General features: G+C 36.2%; 1 protein-coding gene and 1 long non-coding RNA gene across 3 annotated transcripts in view; one reads left to right on the top strand and one right to left on the bottom strand.

The window, feature by feature from the left end:
- ARHGAP15 (Rho GTPase activating protein 15) overlaps positions 1-27,309 on the top strand; it is a 660,617-nt gene that overhangs the window by 562,682 nt on the left and 70,626 nt on the right. The window lies entirely within an intron of this gene.
- Positions 2,651-27,309, bottom strand: part of LOC144576662 (uncharacterized) — a 239,910-nt gene continuing 215,251 nt past the window's right edge. The window contains exon 4 of the long non-coding RNA XR_013518951.1: positions 2,651-5,111. This is a non-coding gene — a long non-coding RNA (uncharacterized LOC144576662). The remainder of the gene's footprint in view (positions 5,112-27,309) is intronic.

Here is a 27,309-nt window from a genome sequence, read left to right as displayed (position 1 = left end):
AACACACTTATAGTTGTCCAATTAAACTGATAGTGGCAAAAAAGTTATTTTATTTACTTCAGGTATCCTCTTTAGTGGGTCATTATGACTGAACATGAAAAATGACCTGTAGCTGTACTGTACCTTCAGTTCATTTTGCTGGAGGGACATTCATGAAATCCAATTACCTAACATTTATCCATATTTCTGTATAATCTTTAAAGATTTCACTATGCAGCGTATTCAACTGTCTTCTAACACATTATTTGTAAAGTTTTTGTCTTTATGTATTCCTTTAAACATAATGTGGAATATCCATATAGGCAGCTTTATAACAGTTGCTTAATGTGACATCCAGCCTGCACTTTCCTTTTATAAGCTGAAGATAAGAGAATTGTGATTCTTGATCTATTCAAGTCTATTCTTGATCTATTCAGGTTTCATAATAGGAACTTTACAGGTTTACGTATAAGACAGACAAATAATGTGTACTTGGTGCTATGAAATGCCAATTATTAATAAAGTTTTAGAAACAGATCAGAAATTGTAAGTCAGGCCATGTCATGCCTGCTTTAATAAAAAGAATATGTTACCTATATAAAGGTAGATGGATTACGTTATTTGGAACAAATTGGTAGATTTTCACTTCAAGAGAAAAGGTATAAGATATAGAGAAAGTCATTAGGGTCTGGTAAAACTAAAATATTGAGGTATAGTATTAGGCAGACTTATCTAAGCTGGGCTTCAGTGTAAACTAAGGTTCTCAGATTTAAAAAAATCAAAATGGAACATAAAAACACACATAAATAACAGATGAAAACTCATAAAGTGGCTCATTGTTAGAATACAAGAAACTTTCACAATTCATGGATGAAAAGAGCCCAAATATGAGACAGATGCCCATTAACATATAATAGAAAACTCAAATGATTTAACTAATGGACACCACTACAGCTATTTTGTGATACATTTTATCACATAATATCTGTGATAAGTTTTTATATCAAAATTTAGCAAAACTGTGCACTTGAGTGAAATGCATTCAATTTAATAAAAAGGGGCAGAAACTATATCAGGTCCACTGATATATGTAAAATTAAAATCTGGGCCAAAAAGTCAGTACAGTACGATACTGGGCCCTCCTCTACTTGCCATGGAACCCTGTTACACTCTAGTCTGAGAATAAGTTAAATAAAATGAATTTCTACATTATTTGCTTTGCCAACAGTAGAGATATCCAAAGACAATGGTAAAACATCTAAATGGTAATTTAGAGTTGATTGAAACTCTAGTGTGAATAAGTGAGCAAATCAAGAAGTCTGAATAAGTGAGCAAATCAAGAAGTTATTGAGTCACAGCAATTCTGCATTCCTGTACTTTCAAGAATTACTGAAGAGTTGAGTTAAAAAATATATCAGAAAGGAAGTATTTGCTTCTCTCCATAATAGAATGCCTGCTAATGAACTTTCTCTTCTAAAGAGCTATAAAATTAGACACCATATAAGAGGCATTACAAATTATTTATACTGAAAAATTGAGAAAAGGGAACTACACGATATGAGCCCCATGATTGTGCCAGCTTTCCACCTGGGGAACTTGATGCTATCGCATGGAGAAGATTTGACATTGGTAAGAATATGAAAAGGAAAAAAAAAAAACCCTTGGTTCTTACCTTACAACATATACAACATTTGAGTTGACTTAAAGTTAACATTCAGTTCTATATAGTGTATAGAAAAATAAAGTGAGCAAATACTGTAGAATACGTTTGAGACCTGTGAAATAGGCAAAGATTTTCTTAGACAAGATGTGGAAAGCAGTAACACAATCTTTTCTTTTTTTTGAGATGGAGTCTCGCTCTGTCCCCCAGGCTGGAGTGCAGTGCCGCGATCTCAGCTCACTGCAACCTTTGCCTCTGGGGTTCAAGCAATTCTCCTGCATCAGTCTCCCAAGTAGCTGGGATTACAGGTATGTGCCACCATGCCTGACTAATTTTTGTATTTTTAGTAGAGATGGCATTTCATCATGTTGGCCAGCCTGGTCTCAAATCCCTGAAATCCAATGATCCACCCACCTTGGTCTCCCAAAGTGCTGGGATTATAGGCCTGAGCCACTGCACCTGGCCTAACACAATCTTAGTGTAAAAATATAAATTGGATTTTAGAAAAGTCACCATTAACAAAAAGGCAAGCCATAAATTGAGAGAAAATGTTCATAATACAAATATCTGACAAAGGTATTTTATATATAAATATATCGTGTGGGTGTGTAAATATGAACAACTCCTGCAAATTAATAAGACAAAGTCAAACAACCCTATACAAATGGGGAAAAGAATAACAGTCCTTCAGAAAGAAGATATACAAATGATCAATGAAGACATGAAAAGCTGCTTGATATTAAAAGTTACCAGTGGATAGGAATTAAAATCCCAATGGGATATGAGCTTATGCCCACCAAAAAGGCTAAAATTAAAAAGATTATTGACACCAAATGTTGGTGAAAATAGTGAGCAACTGGAACCCTTGTACATTGCTGATGAGAGTATAAATGGTACAATCATTTTAGAAAAGCATTTGTCTTAAAAACTGAACATAGTGCTAATCCATGACCCCAAAATCCTTCTCCTAATTGTATACTAAAGAGCAATTAAAACATTTGACAACCAAAATGATATATACAAGAATCTACAAGCTTTATTTGTCATAGCCAAAAACTGAAAAATGACTCATAAGCTCATCAAAAGGAGGATTTGTCAACAAATCACAGAGCATTCAAATGGAATGAACTGGAGTTATAGACTACAGTATGGATGAATCTTTAAAATGTTTTCTTGAGCTAAAGAATCCAGACACAAAAGAGTATATACCTATGTGATTCCATTTATAAAACATTCAAGAATAAGTGAAATTATGACTAAAATCAGAACAATGGTTGCATATGAGGGAGACGGATATTGACTGGAAAGATGTATGCAGGCAATTTCAGGGTGAGAAAAATGTGCTGTAACTCATCTGGTGTTGGTTATGCGAGGGCCTACATTTGTCAAAATTTAACAGGCATAACTCAGAGAGATTGCAGGTTCAGTTCCAGACTACCCCAGTAAAGTGAGTATTGCAACAAAGTGAGTCATACAGATTTTTTGGTTTCCATATAAAAGTGCATATAAGAGGTATGTTTACACTATATTTTAGTCCATTAAGTATGCAATAGCATTATGTCTATGCAAACAATGTACAGGCCTTGATTTTAGACTGTGTTACTGCTTAAAAATGTTAATGGTCATCTGAGTCTTCAGTGAGTCACAATCTTTTTGCTGGTGGAGGGTCTTGCCTCTATGTTAATGGTCACTGACTGATCACGGTGAGGGCTTGCTGAAGATTGGAGTAGCTGTGGCAATTACTTAAAATAAGACAACAAATTTGCCATATCATCGGCCCTTTCTTTCACAGAAAATTGCTCTAGTGTGCAATGCCACTTGATAGCATTTTACCCACAGTAGAACTGCTTTAAAAATTGGAGTCTATGCTCTCAAACTCTGCCACTGCTTTATCAACCAAGTTCATGTAATATTCTAAATCATGTTATTTTCATAATTTTCACAGTATCTTCACCAGGGAATATTCTAAATCATGTTATTTTCATAATTTTCACAGTATCTCCATCTCAAAAAAATACTTTCTTTGCTCATTCAAATGAAGCAACTTCACATCCATTAAAGTTTTAACATGAGATTTCAGCAGATTAGTTATTTATCTTCAGGCTCTACTTCTAATTTTAGTTCTCTTGCTATTTCCACCACATCTACAGTTACTTCCTCCACTGAAGTCTTAACGTCTCAAAGCCATCCATGAGAATTGGAATCAACTTCTTCCAGGCTCCTGTTAATGTTACTATTTTGTCTTCTGCCTGTGAATCATGAATGTTCTTAATGACATCTAGAATAAATGCTTTCCATAAGGCTTTCAATTTACTTTGCCCACATTCATCAGAGGGCTCATTGTCTATGGCAGCTATAGCCTTATGAAATGTATTTCTTAAAGACCAAGACTTGAAAGTCAAAATTACTCCTTGATCCATGGGCTACAGAATGGATATTATATTAGCAGGCATAAAAGCAACATTGGTCTCCATGTACACCTCCATTAGAGCTCTTGGATGACTACATGCATTATCCATGAACAGTAATATATTGTCAAGTATCTGTTTCTCTGAGTAGTAGGTCTCAACAGTAGGCTTAAACATTGTGTAAACCATGCTACAAACAGCTATGCTGTTATCCAGGCTTTCTTGTTCCATTTTTGGAATACAGGCAGAGTAGCTTTAACATAATTTGCAAGAGTCCTAGGATTTGGGAAATGGTAAATGAGCACTGGCTTCAACTTAAAGTCACCAGGTGCATTAACTCCTAACAAGAGAGCCAGCCTGTTCTTTGAAGCTGTGAAGCCAGGCATTGACTTCTCTTCTCTAGCTATGACAGTCCTCCATGGTATCTTATAATACAACACTGTTTCATCTCCATTTAAAATTTGTTTAGTGCAGCCACCATCATCAAGTATGTTAGCTAGATCTTCTGTATAACTTATTGTAGCTTCTACATCAGCACATGCTGCTTCACCTTGCACTTTTACATTGTAGACACAGCTTCCTTTTAAAAGTCTCATGAAGCACCCTCCTCTAGTTTCAAACTTTTCTTCCACAATTTCCTCACCTCTCTCAGCCTTCATACAATTGAAGAGAATTAGGGTCCTGCTCTAGATTATGCCTTGGCTTAAGGGAATGTTATGGCTGCTTTGATCTTCTATCCAGTCCACTCAGATTTTCTCCATATCAGCAAGAAGGCTGTTTTGCTCTCGTATCATTCATATGTTCACTGGAGTAGCACTTTTAATTTCCTTCAAGAACTTCTCCTTTGCATTCACGACTTGGCTAATTCTTTGGCAGAAGCAACCTAGCTTTTAGCCCATCTTGGCTTTTGATATGCCTTCTTCACTAAGCTTAATCACATTCTGCTTTTGATTTAAAGGAAAAGAGGCATGCACCTCTTTCTTTGACTTGAATTCTTAGAGGTCACTGTAGGTTTTTTCATTGGCCTAATTTTAGTACTGCTATATTGCAGGGAATACAGAGGCCTGAAAAGAGAGAGGCAAAAGAGTGACCCATTAGTGGAGCAGTCAGAACACATACATTTATTAAGTTTGCTATCTCACATGGGTGCAATTTGTGGCATCCCAAAACAATTACAATAGTAACATCCAAGATCACTGAACACAGATCACCATAGCAGATAAAATAGTAATGAAAACGTTTGAAATACTGAAAGAATTACCAAAATGTGACACAGAGACACAAAGTGGGCACATGCTACTGGAAACAGGTGCCAATACACTTGCTCGACCAAAGTTGTCACAGACCTTAAATTTGCAAATACAAAAACCTGCAATATCTGCAAAGTGCAGTAAAGCAAAGTATAATCAAATGAGGTGTGCCTACAATTAAATTATACCTTTAAGATTTGTGCATCTCAGTGTAGGATTATCACCTAAATTTTACTTCAAAAAAATTAAAGTGATTGAAAGGCCATTTATGATATGTTTCAGTATGTGTTATTGTGTTTTGATCATACATGGTTCTGGTACTCATCCCATTCATTGTTCATCTTCATGGTTCCAATAATTCTAATATTAACCCATAGTGCCAGTTAATTAGGCTTAAAGCAAAAGAGATGAAATAGAGAATTCAGGCCTGATGAGCTTGCTCAGAGATTTATATGTGGTGAACACCAAGTGTTTGGAATGCATGGTTAGTATATCTGTTAATTGAATCATTCATGTGGAACCACGGACTGTATATTGTTTTATTTATCTTTAGACATTAGTGTAAGGAATGAAGCAAGGCTCTTTGGTTGTTGCAACCCTCATCCCTACTTACATACAACTTTTCTGGATTCTCCCAGATAGATATATTTTTCTTCCTCAAATACCCATGGAAATTTGTACCATTTTCCTGTGCTTTGCATTTTAATCATATCTGTGTCATATCACCCCTTCTAGGTGGTGTGGCTGAAAGGCTAAACTCTGCTCACTATCTCTGCCACCCATGGCATCTAGAACATTCTTTAATTTAGGTTAAGTACTTGGTAAAAGTTTCAAATATTTGATGGATTGAATCTGATGGGACTGGATGAAATAATCTTTGTATTTAATGGAACCACAGACCAGGAATTTGAGGAATTGAATTCATTGTGACTTCATATAATGAATTGTTACTGAGTACTTATCACATGCAAGACACTGAGTTAAGAAATTTTAAAAATCAAAGATACATAACATGTAGTACCTGCATGCAAAATTCTACCAGTTTGACAGGGAAAAGACAATGTGTACAACTGATAACAACAAGCAAAAAGTCACGTGGAAAAAAGGAAAAGATGCTTTCTTATGAAAATCCAAAAGAAGTCAGGTGTAGTGGCTCATGCCTATAATCCCAGCACTTTGGGAGGCCAAGGCAAGCAGATCACTTGAGCCCAGGAGTCTAAGACCAGCCTGGGCAACATGGTGAAACCTTGTCTCTGTTATACAAAGCATAAGGATTAGGTGTGGAAGCACATGCCTGTAATCTAGCTACTTGGGAAACTGACGTAGGAGGATCACCTGAGCTTAGGTGGATGGAGGCTGCAGTGAGTTGTGATCATGCCACTGCACTCCAGCCTGGGTGACTGAGCAAGACCCTGTCTGGAGGGAAAAAAAAAAAGAGAGAAAGAGAGAGAGAGAGAGAGAGAAGATCCAAAAAAGAAAGAATGTCTTTGCTTCTATTTACACTTTGAAAGACTTACTTTCTTTTAAACCAAACTTAACTCCTATTTGGAGTATGTATCTTGAGAAAACCAAAGTTAATACTAGCAAGTAGTTTAAGAAATTTTCTTGTCAATAAAGAGTCAAAGCGTTCCTTAAAAAAAAAAATTCAGTATTCCTTCTAGAATTATAAGTGAATGGGAAGTGATGCCAACATTTCAAACTGAGTTTGTTCCTTTCTTCCTCACAACAGCGAGCAATAGCCCATGAGAGGCTCTGGTTTCTAATTTCATCTCTGCCCATAACTACATAGGTGTCTTGGTCAATTCACTTAATCCCTCTGCGTCATAGTTTTTACATCCATAAAATTAGAGAAGAGAACAGAATGTTTTCCAAGGTCTACTCCAACTCTAAAAATGTCATGATTCTATATTCTATGGCTCTGTGATCCTAATTCCTTTTGATAAGATCATTTATGTGATTTTGGTGATTGGAAAGAGATTGTCAACTTTCCCAAACTTCATTGATCCATATGCTAACTTCACTGATTATATTTTCAGTAATATCAATGTTAATGATTTTTCCTAAAAGCAAATGACTTTTACTTAAATATATTTAGCTTTATCCTAAGCAATAATATCTATGAAAACATACATTTTTAAGTGTTACTTGTGGTTTTTTAAATATGCATTAAACTAAATAACCATTAAATTTGTCTTTTATGCCACCAATAACATATACATATTCTACTTTAAGAAACACTGCTTTGCTGTAGTAAGTAGGAAAGTCTGATCCAATGTCTTTGCTAGTTGATTAGAAAAGTCAATCATAAATGCTATCAGAATAGGTCAACCTATATCCACCAGTATCCATAAAGGCTAAAAAAATATATGCTTCACTCAACCAGAATCTTCTAAAATCCTGGGGTTCGGCTCTTAAGTGGGTATGTGCATTACCTGGAAAACAATTTGCAAAACAGATTTTTAAAGTTCAGAGTAAATTGGAGAAAAGGCTACATTACATTTGAACCTTAATAAATACTTAATAACCCATAAGACAAATAGCCATGAATTACTAGAATGATTTCAAGCACAGTGCTTCTGCATAGAGTCAACCTGCTCTCTTATTTTTGCTCATTATAAAACAGGGGTTATAATATTACAAAGTTTATTAGCTCTGTTGATTTGTGTGTTTTATAAAATAAGACATTTGACTAACATAGAACCAGAGCCATTAGGAAAATCTATTTCCTTTTTCTTTTCTGTCTAGTCTCCTCTGCCCAAGATAGCTTGAAAGTGTCTTTCTCATAGAAACAGAAAAGCATGAAGATTCCTCCAGCTCTGTCCTTTTTTATAGATGTTGTTTGTTTCTTGAATTAGGGTGTGTGTGTGTGTGCGTGTGTGTGTGTGTGTGTATACAAGCTTAGGTCCTCAGGTGGAACCGTGGTTCCTGTGCTTTCGTCCTCGAAGCTGTTTTTCTGGAAGGGAATGGAGGCAGCTGTGTTTACAGCTCAAGTCTTGGCATACATTTAGCAGAATCTATTATTCATATCATTCAGTATCAGGGAGAGATCTCAGGCCACCTGTCTATCTGACAAATTCACCCTTTTGTGAGCTTTCTGTTCATAGCAAATTATGTTCACATTGATGAATTGAGTTTTTATGAGCAATGCTAACTAACATTCTCACAGAAGGCCAGGGGCAAGAGCCTGCAAGTGTTTCTGGTCCACAAGTAAATGATTAAAAAAAAAAAAGGAAAAAAATGGTAGTGTTTAAAGACAATTTGCCATGTAGGGATAGTTAAATCATTTGGCAATGCCTTAGTATTTATAATTCCAAGACTTTCCATAAATTATTGCAAATACTCAGCTTATAACAAACAAAAACATGGAAAAAATCCACACAATATTTTTCTCTGTAGCACAGAATATTATTGAAAAATTGTTCTGCATTTTGACAGGTAACCATTGACCAGGGCAAAACATGGAGTAGTTGAAGTATGCCCAACATTAATAAATCTAGCAATTTTATACAATAATGTGGAAAACTTGCAGCAATTCTAGCTTAAATTCCAGCTTGGTATTTCCATAGATACAAAATGGATTTCGTTTTAATCTCTAGTAACCCTATACTGGTTACGGAGCTAAGCCATGTGGCATGAGTTAAATAAATGAGAGCAATCTTTCACAAAAGACTAACAGAAATCCTTCTAAATGTTGGGTGGGGAAATACCCAATGTTCATGAAAAAAAGTTTTCTTCAGTCTACATGTAGAATTGGTTCTTCGCTCGGGCCTCTATGTCCCCTGCATTTCCCCCGACTCTTAGTTTGCATTTCATTTAAAACAGCTGACAAAGAGGAGACACTTTCACCAGAGACATGTTCTAGTTTTCCTGTACCCACATTTCAAAGCTCTAATTCCAAATCTCCTTAAAATAAGCCTGTATAGGTGGCAGAGCCACAAATCAGTATATATTTACATAAAAAGCAACAAAACAGAAATTTTACAGGGCAATGAGGAATATCATCAATAAAAATCCATGCTTCTCAGTTCACTCCAGAACTGTGATTCTAGCCTCCCAAAAGACAGATTGCTGCCTTTGATAAGGGACAATCGTATTCTCTGAAATCTTATTGAAAGTCAGTAGAAAATTCTAAATCTCTTCATAGTAGCCTGCCAAAATGTGTCAGACACATCACCTTTCAGTGCAAAGACACCATAGCACAAAGAACACTTGGCATTATCCTTTGAAAATGCACACCTTTCGAAGGAGCAAATGGGAAGTGTAGTCTGTTAAACACCATATGTGATGGAGCTGCACCAGTCTCATTTCTCCTTCCAAACGCTACAAGCTGCCACCTCATTGTGGTGTGTGTGACTCTAGGGGGAGATCAGTGACAGCTTAGTGTCTACCTGGTCCCAATGTCAGTTGGCTTGTTGACCACTTAAGGATGCAGTTCAATCTGATATGAGGCTTTAGTGACCTCTGAGAAATAGAATGCCTGGGCCTTTATGTGAATTTAGTAGCATACGTGAAACTTTTGCAAACTTTCCAGTAGCTGCCATTGCCTTCAGATTTATGGGTAAAATTAGGAGACTGGATTTGCAGTTCTTAAAGTATGAAAAGATGCAGAGGAAGGCAAATTTCTTTGAAATTTTGTCTTGACGTTTCCTTCCAGTCCTAAAACTATTATAAATAAATCTTCTGTTTTATTAAAAATACATTTGTGCTGTTATGGCCACAAAAGGCTGCTATCACAACTTTGATCGGAATTTTCTCTGGTAAGTGTAGTGACCATTCATCCAGATTCTCTATAAATAGTTCACTTTTCACATAGTTCTTCCTTTTATCCAACCATATGTTCCTATTTTTGTTCAAAAAATATGGTCAATGCAGCTTTAAGGCAACAGGACCAATTCACCTGCAAGAATTTTTCACTCTAAGATTACAGAAGTTAACATAGGAGATAGAGATTGAGGATTTTTGTCTCCAAGTAAGCAATTTGAGATAAAGAATGCATTCTTTGGTGGCAGAGGCATGGCAGGCAGCACTCTGCAGCTTGGTGTCATATTCATAGTGTCAAGCAGCTCCAGGACCACCATTTTGCTCCTTGGAACTGCTACAGCAGTTTAAGTATTGCTAGAAGGCTAAGAGTTGCCTGCAGCTGATAGAGCATTGTTCTTTTTTTTAACCCATGTGATAGGTATCTTCAACAGTGTCAAACAAATTTGTAGAGCTGGTGATTAGTTGCCCAAAGAGCATAATGTATGCATTATTAATTAAAGAAGGTAAGTTTGGCTAATTGTCATTTCTATACAGTAGCAGTGCACTAAGATACATTTTAACAATCTATAAATAATTGATAATTTTTTTTCTTTCATCTTCCTTCCTAGTTTGCATAAAACTAATGACTTAGTAAATGTTACTCACTTCAAAATATTCCACCGCTCCTATGAAAATTAAACTAACACTGTAACCTTAGCAAATAAGGTTTTTTTTTTTCCTTTTATTGCAGGTTTTAAAAAGATAGGAATTATAACACTTATATCAAAAATGTGATTCTGTGAAAGCCAAACGAGAATCATAAATAATATAAAATCAGCATTGAGTGTGACTTTAATAGAATTGACTTTAAAAATATAAAAATGCAAAAACATGATCACATATATACATACACTCATATGTGTATGACTGCATGTGTGTGTACACACACGCACATACACACTCACACACACATTCCAGCAGTCCCAAACTCTTGCTTGTTCAGCTTTCAAAAGCCTAAAACTACAACCAAAAGCTTTGCTCTATGATATCTTCCAAGTCTGGTGCTGGTGTTTCAGTACTTACCAATAACTACATGAATAATCTTTCAATCTCATTAGCAGAGCACACAGAATTTTTTTCTGATGACGCATTTGAGTTTACTTCCTATATATTTTGTTGATTTGAGTATAACACCTGGATGTATCCTTACAAGAAGAGATTTACAGCAGCAAACGTACCCACGTCTCCTTTTTCTGAGGAGTTTTCTGTTATTTTAACGAATCCACAATCTGCCAGTCTGGTGTAATAGCACAAGAGCTTACTCTCTAATTTTCAGTGCAACTGAATACATTCCCAGAGTTATTGATGGCACTATAATTTTACGTTTATTTTGTTTGGAGTACATTGTGGTTAAAAAAAAAAGATTTTTTTAAGAAGGCCCACGAACTAAAAAGTATTGCCTAAGTGACATATTGTTATTTAAGCCTTCGTCGAGCCTTACATATGCTTCATTATGATAAAAAACAGGTTGTAAGGACTGATTCTGTGACCTTTTTTTCTCATTTTAACCCTACTGATATGTCACCCATGGCAACCTTAAACTGATTTTAATAGAGTCGATCCTATTATTCATTTAAATTGAGGTGCAAGAGCACTTAGACCAGGGAAATTTGCATTCAGCAAATGGGGATTTGATGAGCAAAAATGATAAGATATATGTTGTATAACGTGGCCTATTTTGCTAGCAAATAAACAGCTCTTGAAATTGATAAACTTCAGAATATTTTATCCTCAAATGTTTATACATAAATGATTAAAATGCATTAGCAATTCTGCTTTTGAAAAAAAAACATATTGGGAAAACAACACAGTTGTGTTGCTTAAATTTGTAATTAACAAATTTATTACTAATTCTGTTCAGTTCTTTAATATGCTGCATTCCTGAAGAAGAACATTAATACACAATGGCAGAAAGAAGCTAATTTTAAGACTTTGGAGAAATGAATGTCTTTTAATGCTGTGTGTTTCTCTTATCTACATGCCACATTATTGTAATAAGTACATTCAGGAATAATTTCTTTTCAAATATTTTTACAAATCTTGCTCTTATTTGCATGCAAGTAAGTTGTCAGCTTAAATCTTTGAAATGCAAAATATATCTCATTTCTATATTTCATCAAGGAGCCTTTCATGTTTAATAAATTACAACTTAGATCCTCCAAGACTTTGTTTTTCATTAACTAAAAGCAAAAGGATACATTTAAAATCTTAATCACAACCTGCAAGGGTATTTGCATGTTGCTGATATTTGTCTTGATGGGACTTTTAATATTTGCAAACTAATCAGGATAGCAAGGTTATACCAATAATTTCTGAAGACAAAAAACTTTCTGCATTATTTTCTTTATTATATTGAAGCAGAAAACTTTAAAAAAAACTTCCAGTGCCTTAGCCTCAGTAATCTGTACACTTTTTTGCACACATTTCTCTCCTAAACATTTTAATTAGAGAAACGGTCACATCTCAGAAGCACTATTGAAAAATGTGTACAAGAATGTCATATCTGGGTTCGGTCTAGTCTTTTATTAGTGCTTGATCAGCATGTATTGGACAGAATCATTAACAACACAAAACAAGCAAGGTAAATCATCCACTACACACTACCACCCTGATAACCACCTTGTGACACTGAATGAAAATGTGGATCCAGGAGATCTCAAAGGACATCCTTCGCTCATTAGTTCTGATTCCAGTTTAGACAGGGAGAATAAGGGTGTTTCTGCTTTTTGGGGGAGGTTTTAGTGGTTCCTTTTCTTTTGTTGAAATACCCTCACTGATCTTGCAGAAAGTCTTCTGGACTCTGAAATAGGATGGATCATCTTATCTCAGCAGAGACAAAAAAAAAAATCTTGACAGCACAATATCCTTATTGGGGGTCCCATGGGCCACAGCAATACAATGTCACAGAAGAGGCAAACTTCTGCTGAACTTGCTGCCCTGAGACCTTCAGTTAATCTTTCTCTCAAGAAAGGAAGATCAAAAAACGCCGAGCAGCTTAAAAAATATGCAGCTAATGTCATGTAGTTAAACTGATGTAGCATGCATGTTGTTTTGCAAGCTAACAGGTTAAATATGGCTTTGCTTTAAGATTCCCATCAAATTTCGTTTTTATAGAGAAATCTCTGAAAGCAGAAGGGGTTGAGGGAGGGTGAGGTAAAAAGAAATAAATCATTGTAGTCTCAGGAACAGTAATCCTTGTTGAGGATTTTGGCTGATTGATATAAATAACATCGTCCCCGCCATCTGTCCGAAGAGAGACCTTTCCAGTCAGTGTTAAGCTGCAACGGCAGAATAATTAATGAATGGTGTCCTTTGTGCTGGTAATAAAGACAAGACAAATTATGTTATAATCCAACTGCTGCTCATTTGTCACAGCCAAATAAAATGTCAAATAAAAGTGAGGGGGGCACTATGTTTGTTTAATGGACTGCAAGCTACCTGTTTCTATTGTTGACAGACAACTAGAGTGTAAGTTTTGAATGTTGCAGGAAAGTAAACCTCCACACCAAAGTCGAATTGCCTCAGGAGTGGGGGGTGGGAATGTAGGGCGACCATGGGGGAGGCCTAACAGATCAACATTGAAGTAAATTTTAATTAGAGAGCTGTAATACCACCCGTTCCTCTGAGTAAGTTGGTTGTGATTACAGAGCAAAAGCACTGCTTGGAAAGTCCAAGTTCAAAACACAGCCGAGCTATTTGCAAATCTGTAAGAATTTGGTAGGGCTCTCATCTTGTATTTTCAGGATAGACACATTCATCCAGTTGCTAGGAAAGCCAAATAATGAAAACATAGCTGGGATTTAGCAAGTTCCACTGGGAATTACCTATGATAGAGGGCAGGGCTGCACTTCCTCAGAACATGCTCCTGCTGTAAAAATTCACAAACCTGGCATTCATACAGGCATCTGTCGCTTGCTCTAATGCCAGTTCATAGTATACATACAAACATCTGCTTCCGTGCACAAAGGGATACAGAGCGCTTGACAGGTCTGTGTTAGCAGGGTTCGCAATGCCAGTTCTTTATGCAAAAACCCTAATGCTTCCCGTCAAGCCATTAGAAGTGATACAATCAGCCCAGGCCCCATTAAGCCATCAGTGTCCACCTGTGATAAAGATGGCCATTTGTTTTCTTAAAGCCCACTTAATGTCTGCTTAACTCAATTTGTCAGGAAATGTAGAACAATTTCCTCACAGCCTGAAATTTGGTAGTGGTTCAAAGTCAAAAGGCCAGGTCTAGTCCTATTCAAATGATATAATAAACAGTCTTCAAATCGAAATCTCCCTTGAGAAGCTGATGTTTACTTTTTTAAAAAAAATTATGTTAGCTGGAAAAGCATAACATTTGTGTCCTTTTTTTCTCTCTCTTTTTTTTTTTAATATTTCTAAAGCCCTGGAATATGTCTACCAGTGAAAAGGACCATTGCTTGATTGTGTGAGAAAATAACTATATTCTCTTTACAAATCGGTCAGAAATTGGAGGTGGAAAACATAAAAGAGAGCTGGGTGTAGCTCACGGCTGTAAGTCCAGCAACTTGGGAGGCTGAGGCGGGTGGATCACAAGGTCAGGAGTTCGAGAACAGCCTGGCCAACATGGTGAAACCCTGTCTCTACTAAAAATATAAAAATTAGCAGGGCGTGATGGCATGCACTCAGGAGGCTGAGGCAGGAGAATCACTTGAACCTGGGAGGCAGAGGTTGCAGTGAGATGAGATCGTGCCACTGCACTCCTACCTGGCAATAGAGGGAGACTCCGTCTCAAAAAAAAATAAAAAAAGCCCTGGCAAAGCACTAGTCTCAATACAGCAGTCACTCCCAACCCATAAGGAATCTCACTGTTATATGCACACATTTACTTTTTAGATTAATTCTGTTTAAAATATTTCCCACATTGCTTACATTTGTTGGAAATTAATATTGTCTTTTTATATCCCTTAACACTGAAAATTAAATGACTGTTTCTGAAAATGGTATTAATGACATATAAAGGCTTACTTTGCCCCCATCCCAAATCACTTTTAATCACAGGGCCAATTTCCTATGCTTATACATGTCTGGGCATCTGGGAGACGTAAATCCGAATACATTTCTAAGATTAACCAATAGGGGGCTCTCTTAAATATTCCTGATACACTTGCGTCCTACTGTTTCAAATTAGTGGTCCATACAAATTTAACACCAATTTTGACTTGAAATCGAGCCAAAAAACTCAATTCTTGCTTGTCCTACAACTTCTGCATTCAAAATATTTAACTTTTGGTTCCTTGTGTACCTGTGGACTAAAACTGGGAGCTAACTATCAATGTTAACTGTAAAGGAAATTTTTTCAGTTCATTTTGCATGTAAGGTACACCAAAGAATTGAGTCAATTGTCTGGACTAGTTAATCAATAGATATTAAATGGGCATCTAATACATGTAGAACAACTGAGGCAAAATTAACGTTTAGGGATATGAGTCAGCTGGATAACTACCTTATTTCTCCACTTTTCTCTACCAGTAGAGAAAACTTAAATGGACCTCTTTTTCTAAAAGAAAACAGCAATTGATATGGCTTAAAGGCTCAGGTATGAGAAAAAATGTGTTTCAATGCAAATATTTTGAAATGAACAGCTATTTTTTTACTCAGAAATATTCCTATGACTTCTCATCCATGAACTAGTGTTGTATGTATAGGTTTTGTTTTCCACTCTTTGGAGGCTCGGTCCAATAGGCAAAAATTTCCTGAGAAAGAATTTGATTGAGGAAGAGCCAGAAATTAGAATATGAAACTAGAACATAGTTACATATATGGCACTGCTGGGTCGTTGGTCCTCCTTCAGACTGCAAATATATAGTCTAAAGGCATTTTATATCTTCTGTACTTTCTCTGCAAGTGCCCCTATGCTCAATAACTTCCCCCAATAGAAGATAGTGGCAAACTTAGACTTTGCTTCTTGAGTTTAGAATATATTCACTAAATAAAAGACTAACTGCAACAGAAATACCTAGAGGAAAGTCTAATACACGATTTTGCTAGAAGTTTTTGATCTGCGCAAATATACCTAATTGCTTGATTTTCTAGTCTTTATCACCTTATCTGCCCTCCACTCAGTTATTTTCAACCCTGTTATTACAGATACAAAGTAGGTTTGCCAAGTATTCCTACAAAGAGAAGTAAACATTCTACCGGTCTCTGCAGCTTTGATTTTTATGAGAAGAAAACACTTGCTTAGTATCTCTCCAGAGCAATGTTCCAAAGTTGTTTTCTAGCTAACTCCAGAACGAATAGCACCAGTCATTGTTTTAAATAATCATCAAGTGCCCCCAGAGCTCTTTCACCTGAACCATCAAGAGTGGATCACAAGAAAGGCATTTCCTGTCACCGAGAGCTAAGTGGAAGCCCAGAGAGAAATAATCCAATGAGGTCTTCTGAGTTTTAGATCCAAATTAAGTAAAGAAGATGCTTAGTTTTGTTTACATTGTCTCTATTCTTGAGTTGTAAATTTTGATTCATTGCTTGAATTACATAAGCCTTCAAGTAAACTTTTCAAGAAAGCTGTGCTATTATAAATCTTTGCATACATGAGAATATCTTTGTTATTTTAACATGCAAAAGACAATTTTGAGTATGCACAGAATTTGAGGGCCACAATTGTTTCCCTATAAATTTAGTAGATAGTGCCTTGTTTTCATTTAGGATTTAGTGAGAAAAGTGTTAGGAAAGCCTAAATGTTTATTTATTTAGTCTTTTTTTATCAGAATATTTGTAGAATGATGCTTTATCCTTGTCATTTGAAAGTTTTGCCAGAATATATCAAGATAGTATACCAACTCCATTATATTTGCTTAGAACCTTGCTGTCATTTTCAATACTGAGCGAGTTTTTTAACTCACAGGAGTTTTCTTAATTTTGTGCTTGACTATTGCATATTTTTCAAATGTTCTAGTTTCTTCCTCAAGTATACTTACAAGCTGTAGATAATCTCTCCATTTTTGACTTCCAAAATGTCTTCTTCCTCGTCACTTTTTATGTCTCCATATTCTGGGAAAACTTCTCTGGTTTGTCATCCGTATCACTGACCTAATTTTTCTGCAGTAACAATTTGAACTTTAGTGCAAAATCTTATTTTGTTTTGCATTTTTAGTTTTCACACTGTCCTTCCTCAAATCATCTATATAATTGTAATCTTATCCTAGTGATCTTTTCATCTTCCCCTGTCCCCTCCTTACGGCTTGCTGATCCTTCTCATTCCACTTCTTGTGTTCAAATTCTATTAGAGATACTAAGTAGCTTCTTAATTGTCTAGGGATCATTGTGAGGATTCTAAGCTTTTTCTGAGCATTGTCCTCTTCTCTGAAAGCAGTTTTTTCATAGGTCAAACATTGCTGGAAATGGTATGTTTACGCATCTCACAAGGTAAAAATGTATGGAACCTTCTATGCACATGGCTTTTTATCCTCTGCTTCAGCTCCAGCATTAGCATTTTGTTTGGAGCTATACTCAAATGGCAAACTGATCATAGCTCTTACATTAATTCTTATCTAGCATACTTGTTCTCTTATGGCCCTAGTGTCCTGACATTGAATTTTCTCCCACCCTAACTCCTTGATTCTGTGGCACTCTAAAAGATAAAACGCATAAAGCATTAGAATTCCAAGAATATCTTCCTAAAGAATTTTGCCAGTCTCCACCCTTTCTCCCCTTTAATGTTTTACATATGGGACTACAATTCCTATGGGGATATGTGCCATCATCGGGACTCTTTCTGCCTTCTACCTACAGTATCCTCAGTTATTATACTTTATGGAAATTGCTGTCTTTAGATTATCCCAGTTTGAAGAGTAGTCTTGATGTGTAGCTTAGAAGGAAGAGGACTGGTGAGAAGGGGCAGAAGGGAAGCATTCACACTACTTGTAAACAGCATTAGCTGTGTAGGAAAGAGCTGCCCAGTTTTTTGGTTGGCATAGGCCTTGAGGCTTTGATTCTAAAAATCAGACACTTGAAGAAAAATAAGGCTGCTTCTATCTGCTTTCAGGAAAACAGCCTCTAGTTCAACACTTCAATAGCTCAGGCAGCTGCACTACTGGCACTTTCCAGTTAAGACCAACATGTCTTTGAGTAAATTATCCTTAAATTTTTGTCACTATGTTGACTGTCAGTTCCTGTTTAAATTATTCTAAGAATTATTATATTTTTGTTGCTTTGAAGCAAATTTAGTGACAAGTTTCAAGAGGTGATTAGGTGTTGCCAACCAGATGCCATTTAAAACCAAAGTCACGATTCACATCAGCTCTGCAGAGGGCATCACATTGAAAGTTGCATTCAAATTCTTCCTTGGGGTGTGACCTCTGCTTATGGCTACTTCTTTACAGTTGTGTCTTTACCTGGAAATGGTAACAGGCCCCAGTGGAGGATATTTATTTTTAGTCCTGCCATTTACAAGGGTCTTTGAGCTTCTAAGAAGATGCTTAGGGTCACAAAATGTCAATCAATTATTTCATTGTAATGATAGATTTCAGAGTATTATTTTTTCCATTTGGGGAATTTTTTTTCACTATCTAAACCACACCTTGGTTCTTTATAAAAAGAATTTTGGATTTTACATCACACACAAAAAAAAGTTTCTCTTGGCTTGACTTGCTGGTAAGGAGGTGTGCGAATGGTCTCAAGTTATACATTTGCAGAGGAAATACCATCCAGATGCTCAAGTCAGCCTTTTTTTGGCAGACAGTTACAAACCATACCAAAACCAAGTCTCAAATCTTTAACAAAAGAATTCCAAAAGCTCTTACCTTTGGAAAGGACATTAATTAAAATAAACAGTCATATCCCCTATGATCAGAGTTTAACTGCTGTTAATCAGAGTTCACCACACAATTAACACTTTGAACTGATTAGCAAATGAAATTACAGCAAGAAATGTTGAGGTTAGGACAGTGGATGGACGTATTCTCTTGCCCAACTCATAGCCCTTCATCTTTTTAAAGAAGGGGGGAAAAAATGAAGCACTCCGGTCATAACGAATTGTGCAGATTTTGTTTTCGGGGAGGTGTTTGCCATTACATATTGCACATAATGTATGGCACTGTTAGGAGGAAAAAATTGGAGTCAAAGTGGCTGGAAAGTTAGGTCTGCTCTGTAGCACTGTGAGATTGTTGACATCTGCCGAGGTTGGAGCGCTCAGTAAGCAGGAAATGGGGTGTCACTCTGAGTGGTAGTTTACCATTATCCTGGCATCCTAATGAAGTGTCTGCAGTGCACAGAGCTTCTGGATGGCATCTTAACGCACGGCTAAGCAAAAGCACTTCTCTCCCTGTCACTGTCATCCATCTGCCTGCACCCTACTGTAGCCAATGGGATGGAACCATGCTACAATGTGCTATAAGCCATTTAGAGTTGCACATTGCATAATCAGTCCCATCAAATATGTAAAAAATGGCTATTATTGGTTATTCTCCTCAAACTGGCACCTGGAGTTTGATACATGAAAGTTCAACTTTTTCAAGTACCGTTTTTGTTATTAATTCCACTCCCCTTACACACACACACACACACACACACACACACACACACTATCTAAATGGGAATGAGTCGCATCCTCATTGTCTTAAGTCTTGTTAATGGATTGAAAGACTTGTATGAATATTTATTAATAATTTCACTGTACATCACACTTGGTGAATTCATCAATTTACAATATAATGGAATGGTCATCTTCTTAGTGATAACCATTTTTAAGAAAAGGGCAACTCCCATTGCAGATTGGCTGTTTTCATCTTAGTTGGCAGTGAGAGTTTGAGGTCTTTCAATAGGTTTCTTTTAAAGACACAGTGCACTTCACCAAGTACATTTGCATTTTAATCTGTTATTGCCAATGCCAGATGATTGAATTTGGTGTTTTAATATTACCTCCAATGAAATTAAAATGCAGTGGAGAGAAGGATGGATGTCTGCTGTTAGGTGACAGAAGTAGAGCAGGGTGTGTGTGTAATCCTCCCAAAACTTCTGGATAGGCTTTGCAGGCAAGGCTGCAAAGCAGCTAGGCTCTCATGGCAAGAATTGCAGTAGTAAGATGGTCACAAAGTTGAGGAGGAGCTTTCTGTAATAGGCAGAGGCAACAGGAATCTGCTCAACTGGGGCAGGGAGAGTAGGGTTAGATAAACAAAAGGGCATAACATAATTCAGTTGCATCAGGAATTTTTTCACAGACATTAAAACTATGGTAAACATAACAGTGGGGAAGCTTGCACTGCTGCACAGTGGGAAGCTTAAAGCGTCTGCCGGCGCTGTGCCTGGCTCAACTACTGCTAGATGTCTCCGACTTTCATTAGCACTCAGCAATTCACCTAGTTCCCCAGAAAAGGAGAAAAACCCAGGCAGCAAAGCCCCTCACTAATTATTGTAAATGCTCCCAGGTTACAGTATTTGGGGGACAATAATGGCAAGAGGGTGTTAAACTAGAACAAAAGAGTTATTCTGAAATGAAAAAGAATGAAGGGGCTTGTTCGTTGCTTGTTGTTTTTGTTTGTTTGTTTTAAACCAGTGTATCCCGTCGTTTGATGGGTAAAGCAGTGTGATGGAATATTAGGCCACCATTTTACAAAGAAATTTTAGAATACTGCACCAAACTGTGTGCACCTCCTTTTGAGCAACAGAAGTACAGGTTAATTTCACAAATGACCTCCTCCACTTGGCCTCCAAATTTACATGCTTATATTTCACAAGTCTCTGCAACAGACAGTTTCCTTTGGAGGAAATTGGCAATAATACAAAAGATTATATGGAACCAAATGTTGCAAGGTAGGCAGACTAATACACATCACTGCAAATTACTGTACTTCAGGTTAAAGTAATTTTACCCCCCTTCAAGAATGAAGCCATTTGAGAAAAATACTGGACTTCTTCAAAGGGAGAGGGGTCTACTGTTGATTCCTGCAAATATTTAAAATGATAGTTTTTTTAATGAAATGATAGGTGTTTATTATTGCTAAATCCAGATACGGGAATCTGGTTTCTTCATTCATATCCCCCCCAGCTGCTGTCAGCAATGCAGCACACCAGCGTTCCTTCATGTGCGAATATTTTTCCAGAATTCATTTGCAAAAGAGCCAAAGCAATATTAGACACAACATCCAAACCTCTTTTAAACACACAAAGCAATGGGAAAACACATCAGAACTAGACCATTGAGAAAATCCTCCTTTCAAATTTACTGTTTGCTTCATGTGCTAGTATAAAATATCCCACAAAGTCCCGCTTGTGATCCATTTGAAACAATCTTGATTTGCTTAAATTGTCACATTCTTCTTGCACATTTCTTTCTAAATGAAAAAATGGCAAAGAATTCTACTCCCTCTTCATTATAAAAGTACAGAATTTCTGGCTTGTTTATTCCTAATGGAACACTTGAGAAAGAAGAAAATATATAAATATCTCTTTCAGAAGATTAGTTGTCTCAATCTTTTTAAAAGAGGATTTGTTCATTTTTCTTCATGGTAAACAACTTGGGCTTTGCACTGTAATTTTCCATTGTAAAATTAATGCATTTCATTTTACTGACTTGAACCCATAGTTTCAAAACATCAGACCTTTTCATATCTTTATCTCTTCCACACTAGGTGTTAATGTATGTCATTAGAACATTGATAGTTAGGGATAGAATCTAAGCATCTTATAAAACAAATGTGTTGGAGGAATCTTCTACTCCATTATAACTTACTAAGACTGAGTCTGAAAGAACTCACTAACAAAATAAAACTGGTTTACTTCTCGTCAGAACATAATTCCAAGCTAAGGATTTCAGGCAAGAAGTGGCCTGTTTTGAGTACTTCAAATCAAGCATGAGAAATTTTGTCTGATCTACTGGTAAATATTCTATTGACAAGGTCAAGAACAGAGAAAGTCTGGCCACCATGTCAGAAGAGAGAATAATTTTTTTTTAAGTAGACAGTTTATCAACTTCAATTTCTAAAGTACTGTGTAGGCTTTTTACAAAATGTACAGGAAAGTTTCTTAACTATAATGAAAGTATGTTCATATTTACATCTACCATTTGTGGTTCTTCAAAAATTAAAGGTGAGAATTTTAAAATGGCTAATATTTTCAAGAAACTATAAAAAGAAAGGGGTAGGGGAAAAGAATACAAACTGTGGCAAAAAAAATCTAGGCTCAGCAGCTTTCTGGGGGAAATGGTGAAATGTGACTATGTGATTTATAATGAGAAAAGGTATCTACAACATACAATTTTCTACCTAGCTGCAAATAATAATTCATAGTGATGTCCCTTCCAGATAAAAGACCTTTGCTATGTAGGACCCATGTGGTAAAATGATCATGATAAATGTCAGACCAGTGCAGGTAACGGCTTTACAAACCATTAAGATTAGCTGGCTCTTTTTTCCGATGATAACAGTAACCATGCTGTGACTCTATGTGGTAATAATATCTCAGTCCTGATAAATGCCAGAGCCAGGCAGAGGTGTTTATCATTCCCAGTTCAGAAATGCTGACTAAAGTTGCCACATGTTGCCTGTTTTTCTTCTTTTACAATAGTCTCACAATTAAAGAAAAAAAAGCTGAATCATAAAATTATTTTTAACCCATTTTTTAAAGGATTTTGATGTTTGTTTAATTAATAACTCTCTCTGCTCTCAGGGTCACTGTGTGGCCATGTCAAATGAACTGGCCAGATGGTTTACTATACTAACAATTATCTCTTCAGAGGTCTTTTGTTCAAAATGAATGGTTATGGATGAAGTTTAATATGCTTTCTTTAAAAAAAAAAAATTTAACCCAAAGACAAAGTATTTCTTAGTCCACATTTTTTCTAATTGTGGTATAGATCCTAGTTGTTTTCAAGTGAGTTTTTTAAATCTCTTATAGATTTAATTTGTCTATTAATGGAAAAACACACATTAAAAACTTCAAACCTTGCAAAGTGTTTGTAGGATTTCCACCCTTATGAAAATGTACAAAGATAATGCTTAATATAAATAGCTACTTGAGTATTTGAAATGAATTACTGGCTTATGATGAAAAAGACATCAGATGACTCAAAATAGTAAAGATATTTTTAATAAGAAAGAGCTTGTAAAACCAGACATAAATGAATAAATATAGTTTCAAGAAAATCTTCATAGAAAAACTGAATTAGAGATGTTCAGAGAAATAAACCAGTAAGCTTTATTTTCTCAGCACAGACTATCGCCTAAGGATGAATTAGTGTCATTGTAAGTTACAGAAATGTACTTGGCCACCATGACACCTCCAACATTACTTTAAAGAGCAAGAAATTCTAGGAAAGACAATAGGATCACACTTTTCCTGTGAATATTGCTGCTGGATTGTCAGCCACTGCCTCACTCTTCAATTCAAACAAATAGAGGCATCACTGCAAAACTGAGGTGTATAAGTTTGGTGTAAGAGCCAGTTTCAGATTGGTGAGTCTGGGGAAATGTTATCATCTTAAAATTGATTGTATCAAAGCCGTACCCTTTATTAAAAGTTACTTAAGCTGGACCCAGTGGCTCACGCCAGTTATCCATACACTTTGGAAGGCTGAGTTGAGTGGATCGCTTGGGCCCAGGGGTTCAAGATCAGACCGGTAAACATAGTGAAACCCCATCTTTACAAAAAATACAAAAATTATCTGGGTATGGCAGTGCATGCCCGTAGTCCAGCTACTTGGGAGGCTGAGGTGGGAGGATTCCTTGAACCTGGAAGGCAGAGGCTGCAGCAAGCTGAGATCATGCCACTGCACTCCAGCCTGGGTGACAGGGACAGACCCTGCCTAAATTTAAAAAAAGGTTACTTAAAGATTAAAACTTGAATACATTTTCCAAACTCACCACAATGTGAGATCAGATTGCATCAAAAGTCACTAGAATAATATAGATACAGTTACAGAAGAAAGATATTATTACTTTCCTGAATGTATTTGTGAATGTATCAAGAAGTTAAGCATAATAATTTTGATGACTTCCAGAAATTGATTAAATAGAATTTTACACTCAGTGATTTATATCAATTGCATTTATGAATTATTTTGGAATGAGTAACACCTCAGAAGCTTTTTGAGTTTTTGAAATGAGTAACATCTCAGAAGCTTTTTGAGTTTAACAATTATCTCAGATGATCCCTTCAGTCAGAAGAAAGACATAAACCTCACTGACACCTGTATTATGACATGTCTTATGTTTAAACATCTATTATGACATTTTGTATTTTATCTGCCCCTCCGGATTGTAAAATGAAAAGATAGCGACCAACTTTGTATCTGCCACAGGTTGTACATGGGCCTGAACAAATATGGTTTTCTTCAGCCATATATAGATATATATTTAATTTCTTAATTATTTAAGCAATTATACATTTATTTTTAATAATTTCATAATTGTTTATTGCCCGAGAGCAGGAATAGAGGTGGAAGGAAACAGAGATTACCCATAACAAGATTGTTCTTCACACTCCTAACAGCACGTTCCACATGGTCTAGTTCCTTCTGGACCATGACCAGAAATAGTTCTAGAAATAGTGCTAAAGGGGCCAGTGAGCTGAAGCTTCCCTCATTTAACAAATCCATGGACTTATGCCAATAAAATGGCCAGAGTATTTTTTGATACTGACAGTTATTGACTATAAAGAGTTGTTCTCATTTTTAAAATTCTTCCTAAAAGGGCTTGTTTATTCAAAAAAAAAAAAAAACCAGCCAAAACATGAATATCTCCTGGAAGGAGAAACTGTGAATACAAGGAAATCTGGTGTAGAAGAGAGGTGATCAGTTCCAAGTGTCAGGTGATCCTCCCTAGAGAAGTAAATGTCTTATTTGAGTCAAATAGACTCAGTTCCTGCTTGGTCTTTCCTGCAAGTAAAGTACCTCTCTTGGCAGGTTGAACTGTTTTGACATAGTTTATCAATATCAAAAGCCAAACTTACAATGTATCTGACATTGAGACATTGATAATATGACTTTCTTTTAATTAAATGTAAATACGGCTTTTCTGAGGTTCAGGGGTAAGGGCACAGAACCTTGAAAACTTACAAAATGCCAACTAAGGCTATGCTAAAGATGGTGGTTGTTCCTTGTTTATGATGCAATGACACTTCTATTTATGATATACTATAACTACTTAGGAATTTTAAACAAACCTGAGAATTGACAGCATTCTATATATTTACAAAGCTATAACATAATGTGCCCTGTTCCTACTTTTAGGAAAGCATACTAAATAGTAAAAAGTATCACTTCGTTTGATTTCAGAAACAACCTTGAACCAAGAACAGTTATGTATCAGAGATGATAGAACAATGAAAAAGAAAAATGTTTTAAGGAAAGAGGACTTACAGGAGACTTACTTAAATGATCACTTACTATATCTACATTTATGTGCATTGAAATATTTCATTCTACAAAAGCCCAGTAAGATGTACAATTTTTCTGTATTTTCAATGTTATCATCCTAAAATTGATTGTAACAAAGCAATACCCTTTATTAAAAGTTACTTAAGCTGGACACAGTGGCTCATGCCTGTTATCCCAACACTTTGGAAGCCTGAGGTGGGTGGATTGCTTCATCCCAGGGGTTCAAGATCAGAATGGGCAACACAGGGGAACCCCATCTTTACAAAAGATACAAAAATTAGCTGGGCATAGCAGTGCATGCCTGTAGTCCCAGCTACTTGGGAGGCTGAGGTGGGAGGATTCCTCGAACCTGGAAGGCGAGGCTGCGGTGAGCTGAGATCATGGCACTGCACTCCAGGCTGGGTGACAGGGACAGACCCTATCTTAAAAAAAAAAAAAAAAAAAGTACAAACTAGAAGCATCAATAGTTCAAGAAACTTGCCTAAAATCATACAGAATAGCAAAAATTCTAGTCCCATTTTTTCCGGACTCCTCAGAAGTGGTATGTCACTGGATATGTCAATTCTCTTATTTATAATGTGAGTTTGAAGCATATGTATATTTGTATCTATTTGTGAGATTTGAATTTGTCCCAGAACGTCTCCTCCTGAAGCAACTCTAAGTTACTCAAAGACATTTATCAAGCAATTGTTGTCATCCCTGGGATGATTCCTCAATGGGCAACTCAAGTTTTGTCATTAAAAAGAGTATCCCCAGAGGTTTGTATCCAATTGTAAGGCATGCTGAAACAAATAAACTGTTCTCTGAAGACACTCCTTCCTCCTGTAAGCAAGCACAGTCTCTAACTAAATTCGGAAATGGCCACAGTACAAAAAGTATAAATTGAATAGAAACTGGAACTGCTGTGACGTATAGGGACTACCATGTTTTCCATACATGGTGCATTAAACATTTCAGAATAACTTTCAGAAGCAGAACAGCTGTGGTACTACTATTGGCCTCTTTAAATAAGGAAATACAGTTGTCCTTTAAGAACTGTAGGCAAATGAGATGAATAGTATTCCCTATACATTGATTACTGGGATAATCTGGTCTTTCCTTCCTTTGAGGGAACATATATAACAAAGCAGAATTTATTTTTAACCATGATCTAACATGAAGCTATAAGAATAATAAAGGCATGGATGATAAGGACAGAAAAGTGTCCAGGGACGTCAGATACAAGGTTCTTCACTGTACAGAACCTTTTCCATCATCGTATACAGTGTTACCTCTTTTCTAAAAGGCATTGGGCTGTAAATGTGCTTTAGTAACAACATTTCATGCAGATGTATGCAAGTATAACTATCATAAACCATATTTTGAAAAATCTGCCCTGAAAACTATGAATTTGGGGAAAACTATAAAGCCACATTCTTATAACTTAAAGGCTATTTCACATCACATAGATGTTACTTCTCTAAATAGCATGGAATTGTTTTTGAAGCTCATTTACAACAATGAATTTGATGTAGTCTGAGAAGATAGGGGTAGGTTGGTGAGGAGTGGGTATTTGTAGGTAACAGTTTAGAATCACTGTTGGATGGCAAAAATGAAGCACTGCAAAAAGTGGTGGTGCAATTGTGAGTTCACAGCTTAGAGACTGAAGAGGCGATTTGGATATGGATGGAGAACTAAATGGAGGTATTATATGGAATAGATACAAAAATCATAATAGAATGAGGGCAGGAGTAAATGCAAATGAAAGAGGGAAAGAATTATGGAATTCATTACTTCTGGAAAGATTTTGTATAAGTCTCTTCATATACAGTTTACCTAAGAGATTCTCTAATTCTCTAAGTGCAAAAAGTTCCTTCCTCCTCCCACCAGTCA

This window comes from Callithrix jacchus, chromosome 6 (assembly GCF_049354715.1).
Source record: "Callithrix jacchus isolate 240 chromosome 6, calJac240_pri, whole genome shotgun sequence".
Classification (NCBI taxonomy): Eukaryota; Metazoa; Chordata; class Mammalia; order Primates; family Cebidae; genus Callithrix; species Callithrix jacchus.
Note: the sequence above shows the minus strand (reverse complement) of the source record. Positions and strands in the feature narration are given on the sequence as shown.